We start from the raw sequence: 8,398 nt of genomic DNA, 5'->3' as shown, positions 1-8,398 counted from the left end.
CTCTTTGTTATTTTAGAACGCCCCTCATGCTTGCTGAACATCATAACTCACCAAGTATACTACACCTTCTTGAGGAAGGTATGGATGTTTTTTCTGAAGATATCTCTGGAAGGACTGTTAAGGATTATGCCACTACTAGTGGTTTTAATACGTAAGTATTTACATTAAAAGACCAGTGAACACTAAATCAAGGTTTAAAATACTTTCAAATTTTGTATCTTATACATCAGGTGAGATTTCATAGTGTGTTTCAGGTAGTGTTGGAAGGGCAGTGAATTAGTCGAATTCATCAGCCAGAAATCAAACGAAAGGCTAAACGAGTTAGAAGTAGTAATGGGTACAGAATTCATCATCTCAAGACTTTCAAGAAACCTTTATCATTAGGGATGGTATCAGCATCATCCATTTCATTTGAAGAATAACTCTTGTGCATGGGATAATATGCCACATGTTTGATCCTTCTATTTAGTTATTTGGGTCTTGAAATGTCTACTTGACAGATAATGTTGTAGTGTCTTCTAGGGGCTATTTCCTATAGCCTACTCCTTGAATTTTTCAGGAAATGAAATGGTTCTCTAAATGCAAAGAAGACAGTTCTTTTTACAAGTCTGAGAGAGGGGAATGAAAGGACACTTCAATCATTCTATTGTTTCATTTATTCTGTTATTCCATTTGACACTGGTCTTGCTGTCTGGAAATGATTGACCTTTGCAACCAGGATGCCCTTACAGATTCAGATCCCTCAGTCTTCATATGGTGATCCATATTTAGACTTCAAGGCTACATACACATTTTTTGAGTTCGTGCACATATGCTCAACCATTGTTCCTAAACCACCAGTACCCTGCTCTGGCAGCTGGGCCTCCTAGCTAGAGCCACACACATAGTGAGCAAAATGGCCCTCCCTCCACACTCCAAACCTTATGTGGAGCCCTCATCTCAGCCTAGACTTAGCGTAGGTCTTTATGGTAAGTTATCCTTTGATGCCCCTGATTGTCTTCCCTCTAGCAAATAGTTGAGATTGTTCTAAACTGTCAGAGAGTTTCAAATATCATTGTAGGAAGACATTAGAACTTCCTTTTTTCTTTGCTACCAATTTGTATGCCAAGGCTCCTTTTGCCTGTGTTTAGTGCCTTTTTTTTAAGTATTGGAAAGTCACATTTCATCCTTCTGCAGAGTAATGGTCACTAACTTGTATCTGGTCTCTCAAGTGATGTGTTTTCCATAATAATGAAAATCTCCCAAGCTACTTGGACCTGTACCTGAGGTTTCTTAAATTCTTTCAAATTCTACCTCTTAGGGAAACCATTCATCATAATTCTCTGAGCTAAAGGTAGGTTAATTGTTTGGCTCTTCTGTTAATACAATACATACATACATACATACATACATACATACATACATACATACATACAGGAGGTTGATTGGATTTAACAGGGCCAAACCTCATCCCTGACTCATCAGTGTCCATATAGGGCTTTGTGCTTGCTTCATCAACACATATACGAAAATTGAAAGAATATAAAGAAGATTACCACGGTCCGTGCCCAAGGATGACATGAAAATTTATGAAGCATTCCATATTCTGTGCAGTCCTGTGAACATCATTTGACTATTTGCTGACTAGCTCTGAGGAAACAGTGTATGTCAAAGCAAAACAGGTGTGACCTAATATTAAGATTGTGAGTTTCACTAACAAGAAATTTGTGTAAAGTGATGTATGAAATGACAGTGGAGTTGAGTGTTGAGCAACATGTATAATGTCATATGCAAATATGTTGTTGGTACTGGTCTCAGACATGAGAAAATATGAACCAGAATCTCCTTCATTGAATCTAGTAAAAATAAAAGTAAGGTTTTGCCTTCCCCATCACTTGGAGAGAACATGGAGATTAAGCATCTTGCTAACGAAGATCTGCTGGTTCAGAGTTTGAGTAGGGAGAGAAGGAATAGTAGCAGTCCAAGTCAGGTCTTGACATTTGTTGATTATTCTGCCTTTGGTGTGATTGATTAGCTCAGTAATGGGGGTAGAGTTATGTTATCTAATTTAATGAGATAATATATTTATTAATAAATTTTGCCACAAATTATGAAATAGCTGAGATACCCTGAATTACAAGCCACAAAGAATAGGACAACTAATAATCAAAATTAGGACTTAATAACATTTTCTTGAAACTTCAACATTTCATTTAATATTGCAGTCTAGGGAAAAATGCAGAATGGGTTGTATTTGGGATTCTAAAATAATTTCAGCAATTAAATTAAAGAACAAAGTAATCCATTACTTGACTATTTCTTCAAGCATTGTAAAAATGTTATAGTATTAATATTAAATATTTATAAAAATGTCTATTAAGAGTGACACAAGGAAGAAAAATCGTCATGTTTTGAAGACATTGAGCCTAAGACAAGCAACTTTTCCATGAACAAATAGCTGTTGGTCATAGCACCTAAGACTTCTTTTAAGTTCAGGACACTTTTTGTTATGTCAAGCGTACTCTAGTTTGTTGACTGAACTATGCTGCTCACACTTCATGAGGACTTCACCTTAGTTTTTTATTCTTTAAATCAAAGCATAATAAGTTTGCAGTGCTTACAGATTTGAAGTGTGTGGGCTAATTAAAGTTCTGATATTAGCCCTGATTTTGTTGAAATACTGTGAGAATTTCACATATTTGGTAAATGTTTTCATATCAGCATTAAAATAGTAATATTACTTATTACATTTTTATACATAGCATTCACCACCAAATTTCAGAATATAAAGAAGAAAAGATAACTGACGATCTTTCTGAAAACAGCAATCCAGGTAAGACTTCTGATAGTGAATTACTCTTGGTCGTTCTACCATGGATAAAAAAATAAAGAGTAAGGAAGTTTTGAGCACAAAAAGGGCAGTTAAAAAGTCAATGTGTAAATTGTGTGCATATTTTAAAAATTTGTTTCCTAGTAATCTAGAATTCGGAATTATGTAAGAAGTTAATTGTAGGGAGTTTATAATCACAAACAGTATTGTCTAAAAAAAGTCTTCATTTAATTATGGTCCCTAAAATGCTCTATGATATTTTTGTATAAATAATAAAATAGGTTTTAAAGTTAGTATGTTATATGTTTCCTCTGTGGTGACATTATAATCAATTGGATTTCTTATTAAAATGAGTTATTTATATTTTATAATAAATGTTTCTGTCTAGGAAATGAATATTAATTAGAGTTGCCCTGAACATTGAAGGGGTGAGGGGCACCAATTTCCTGTGTGGTGAAAAATTTGCGTGTAACTACTGGCTCCCCCAAAACTTTACTAACAGCCTACTGCTGAGCAGAAGCCCTACTGTTAACTTAAGCAGTCAGTTAAAACGTTGTGTATATGTATCATACATTATATTCTTACAATAAAGAAAACTAAAGAAAATAAACCATTATTAAGAAAATCATAAGGAAGAAAAACTATTTACTATTCATAAAGTGGAGGTGGATCATCAGAAAGGTGTTCATTCTCATCGTATTCACACAAGGTAGGCTGAGGAGGAGAAACAGAAGTTGGTGTTGTTGCTTCTGTGTGGCAGAGGCAGAAGAAAATGTGCATATGAGTTGCTCCCTATATTTCAAATCCTTGTTGTTCAGTGATCAAGGGTATTACATAGTGTTTCCTGTCACTAAGGAAGAAATTATCTTTAATACTGGCAATTCAAAAATAGCTTTCTGGTGTGAACAAATAGCAATAAGAACTGTAAAAAGTAGCCAGTGTGCAGTAGTGTCAGAAGAAAATTCTTTTTTAAAGATACTGAGTACAAAAGTCAGATATTCCTTGTTGAGAAGCACAAGTTATCTTACATATTTTTATACTAACGTGGTCTCACTATTATCGACCTCATCCCAAATAAATTGAAACTGTATGAGATATATTTACTTTGTTAAAACAAGATATATATTCTTCTATCTGCCAGATAACTATCATGATAACAGTAATTTTATTAGAATAGGATACCCTGTTACCATTAGGCAAAAGATTATCATAGTCAGTATTCCAACAGACTTACTTTGGGCTCAACAAATTGTAATAAAAGTACATAAACATTTCACAATAGCAAAAATGGTACTATTCTCCCTAGGTGTGACAACTTAAGCACCTGCTAATCTGAAGTGTACGAGACACCTTTAATTTAGTACGTCTTTAAGAAAGAGCCTTTATAAGTTAGGTTTTGCAAGTTGCAGTAGACAATGATAGATGTAGTTTCAGTCCTTAGGGTTCTCATAATAAAATAGAGCTGTCCTAGGAAGTAATGTCTGTGTTTTTTCAACAGAATTGTCAAAAATCATTTTCAATCATTTACTTTCTTGACCAATTGACAAATAACGCTCAAGAGTCTTTTAGGCAATAAGCATTTTTGTTATGTTACCAAATACAAATGTCTAAGAAATACACTCAAAAGCTTTATATTTTTATTGTCATTTTTATTATTTATTACTTTATTCAGTGCTTGCTATGTGTCTGATGCCCTCTGTGAGCTCATAACTACCATTTCTAATGTACTTACCATGTTACATATGTGCAAGGCAGTTCAAGTCCACAGCAAGGAATTCATGCTTTAAAAAATTGGGTAACATGTCAGGTAAGCATGCCAGGTAGAGTGGCAGAAGAATGATGCTTGGCAGAAGGAACAGCTGACAAGATTGCATGTTTGGCAGAAGGATCAGCAAGTGCAAAATCTGAGATCCATGTGTGAACTTTGCAGGGTGTGTGAGCAGTTCAGTTTTGCTTGTGCAAAAAGCATAAAATTGTAATGGTTGGGAATGAGATGAACACTTAGCTAAGATAAGATTGTGGAAGGCTTTTTAATGCTTCCACACTAAAAAGTAGAAATGGAGAGATCTTATTTTTTAGGCCATGGGAAATTTCTCAGGTTGAATGCATTTGGCTGCAAATAATAGATGACCTAAGGAACAGAGGCTGAAACAATAGAAACCAAGTTGTTTTGGTGGTTCCGTAATGCCACCAGGATCCACTTTGTTGTCCCTCTTTCAGGGGTGCTCTTGGCACTGTTGTGCTTATGGCTCCTTTCCTGGTTGGCTCATTAGCACCAGTTCCAAACACAATGTTCTTACAAGACACTATCTAAAGGTGGGAAGGGCTGCTTTTCTTCATATGTTTTTTGTAACTCAGGAGAAAAGTGGGAAGGATGCAGTGGTCTCCCTGTAACATTTTATCAGGTGGGTCACACCATATGCTCATTTTTAAATCAGTCACTGGGAAACAGATGTAATTACTGTGATTAGCTTAGAATAATTATTTCTGTTTTTGGAGCCAGGGAGGGGTATTAAAATGATAAATATTGAAATAGAATTGTGTTTCTCCAGCAAGAGACAAGAAGGAATGGCTACTGGGTAGGGAGCCATTAAAGTTTGTTGTAGTGATTCATTGAAGAATATTGAGCAGGGGAGTCGTAAGGTGGGATTTCAGTTTTAGGGCATTTTGTATATGGTCTAAATCAGGCATGGGCAAGCTTTGTCTGTAAAGGATCTAGTATTAAATATTTAAGGCTGTGTTATCTCTTTCACATCTACTCAACCCTGCCATTGTAGTGTGAAAGCAGTCAGAAAATATGTAAGCAGATGGGCATGACTGTGCTCCAGTAACATTTTGTTTTACAAACGATATGGCAGGCTTGATTTGACCTGTGGGCTATAGTTTGCTGACCCTTCATACAGAGGATCCATAGAAGTTAATCTGGGAGACAAGGCAGCTTTTGCAGTAGTCCAAACCATAGTTTCCTGGTTACCAGTCCTTACACTAGTATGAACCTATTATGAGGCTTTCACCTGTCCTTGGTGAAGTAGTTAGCAAGGTGGGTTTATTCATTTTAAAATGTTGTATTTTTACTGGTATTAGACCTTTTTCATTTGTTTTGCTTAAAATATTTTTTTCATGTAAGAAATAGTAATAATTGTTTCTGGTTTTGGTTCTTCTTTTCCCTGTGAAAGCCATCAGTTAAGAACCCATGCTTAACCTGGAACTATAAACATAAAATGAAGTTAATTAAAACTTAAGAAGTATGATTTAACTTATATTTGTCATGGCAGTGAAAATATAAAGCAGACACAGAAGGGAGGTACAGTTAATATGATTTAGTGATTACTGAATGTAAAAGTTAGGGGGTGGAGAGAAATCTCAGATGAGGCATAGGTTTCCGGGTTGGGCATTAACATTTAAACTGGATAGGAGGAAGGAGTAAGAATTGTCAGGTGCATAGAGAAGAGCAGCAGATCAACAAGGAAGATCAACACTTTTCTATAAATGTTGAGTTTCATGGATATTCATATAGAGTCTTTTTAGTGTTTTCCAGACTCCGAGAAGTAAAGCTGCTCTTCAGAATAAGTCACGTTGTTTATATGAAGAGTTTTTAGGCACAGTGTGCCGCTCTTTTCACTTAGGGAATGGTGGGAACCCTCTCAAGGCCAATGTCCCGGATCCCAGCCATGGGCCAGCCCTGCAAGCAGGCCTTTCTAAGGATGGCAGTCTCATCCTTGCTGTATAAAATCTGTTCTGCACAGCAGTTACACCCCAACTTAATTTTTGGTGGTTTTAAAATTTTATTTAATAGCAGATAATATAATGATATAGCATAACATGGTAGTTGTTTTAGTTGCATGATCCATATTAAGTTGCAATGCTGTTTACTTTTTTTTTTTTTACTGTTAATGAATGTTTAACAGATATTTGCACATAAGTTACTATGGCAATTCAGGCACTTATTTTCTGTCCTTTTCATCTGATTAACATTTCAGTAAAATTTTAGGTAACATAAGTATAATGATTTCAGATTTAACATTAGAATAAAAATTCTCTTTTATGTTAACTATAGGAATGGTCCAGGTTCAATGCATCTTATATGAATTCATTGTTTATAATTATTTTATTATTTATTGTCTTGCCTAAGTTACAATTAAAGTTATTTGATTTATGTATTTTTGCATATTTCAACTTGGGAGGTGATACACATATTCTGTAACTTTGATGATTAAATATCCCTAATTTTCAAGGTGACTACATTTTGCTACAATATTAATATATGGTAATAGCTGGTTCACTGAATCTTTTTTTTTGTTTTTCAAATAAATGAGTTTATGTTAAGAACACCTCTAGGTTCACAGCAAAACTGAGAGGAAGGTACAGACATTACCCATATACTACAGCCTCCTCCATTACCAATATCCCTCCCAGAGTTGCACATTTGTTACAATTGATGAATCTACATTGACACGTCATTGTCATCCAAAGTCTATAGATTATATTAGGATTTACTCTTGGTGCTGTGCATTGTGTAGTGTTAGACAGATGTATAATGTCATGTATCTCCGTTGTTGTGTCATATACAGAATAGTTTCATGGCCCTAAAAATCCCGTATGTTGCGCCTTTTTCTCCCTCCCCCTTTCTTCCTTATGAACCCCTGGCAACCACTGATCTTTTTGCTGTCTCCATAGTTTTGCTCTTCCCAAAATAGTCACATATTTTTGAATAATACCTTAGATATCTTTTTGAATTTTTCAAAAAGTAAAATTCCATGGTAATTAAAGGTATTCACTTAAGATAATTCTTTGTTTCTGATTCCTACCATTTTTTTTTGTCGTTGTTCATCAGTATGGGTTCTGGTGACATATGCTTTATGTACTGAAAAAGCATGATTTTTATAGGCATTTGTCACATAATGGGGAGGGTTGAGAAGAATGACATCATGCAGTACTAATAGCACTAACGGGACCATCTTGCTGTATGAAGTGGGTTCAGATAGACTCTAGCAATGGAAGACGGCAATCTCACAAGGTTGTATTTTAGAAAACTGGGAAGACAAAGTACTTCGTACTTACCATGGAATTGGAAATGAGACCCAACAGTGAATACTACAGGTGAATAAATATGTTCCTCCCTGATTCTCTTCCTTTGAGGGATGAGTTTGACAACAGTCTACATAATTATAACATGGCTCACAAACTAGATTATCAGTTATGAGGAATGCCAAGAGCGTCACACTGTTTAGCTTTACTTGTAGTGAAAAAGCACTTCTTTTCCTCCCACTATGGAGTTGGACAACGGTTGGCCCATTTTTGGAGTTTCAGCAAGTTAGCAATTTTAGCTACATATATATTTTTTCACATCAGAGAGTACTCCTTGACAACTTACCATCACCTCCCCAGTATTTTGTCTTAAGCTTTCCTCTGAGTATGAGATACAGCTCAGAGTGGATAAGCTCTTGCTTGAGGGAGTGATCAATCCAGTGGTTCTTTCGATGAGAGATAAAATGGCAGTTGAATTTGAGCCTTGCTTGCAACATACATAGGGCAGATAGATAGCTAGAACTAAGTATAAACTTACCAGCATCTGCCTCAGAGTAAGAT

The 8,398-nt window shown here is 35.5% G+C and overlaps 1 non-coding gene across 1 annotated transcript; it reads left to right on the top strand.

Moving 5' to 3' along the window:
* The first annotated feature begins 1,481 nt into the window (after positions 1 to 1,481).
* On the top strand, positions 1,482 to 1,588 carry LOC123629945. The gene has a single exon (XR_006732412.1). It is a non-coding gene; the product is annotated as a U6 spliceosomal RNA (small nuclear RNA).
* The last annotated feature ends 6,810 nt before the right edge of the window (positions 1,589 to 8,398 follow it).

This window comes from Lemur catta, unplaced genomic scaffold (assembly GCF_020740605.2).
Source record: "Lemur catta isolate mLemCat1 unplaced genomic scaffold, mLemCat1.pri scaffold_63_ctg1, whole genome shotgun sequence".
In the NCBI taxonomy this organism is placed as follows: domain Eukaryota; kingdom Metazoa; phylum Chordata; class Mammalia; order Primates; family Lemuridae; genus Lemur; species Lemur catta.
The sequence above is the reverse complement of the archived record's forward strand: the minus strand, read 5'-3'. Positions and strand labels throughout refer to the sequence as shown.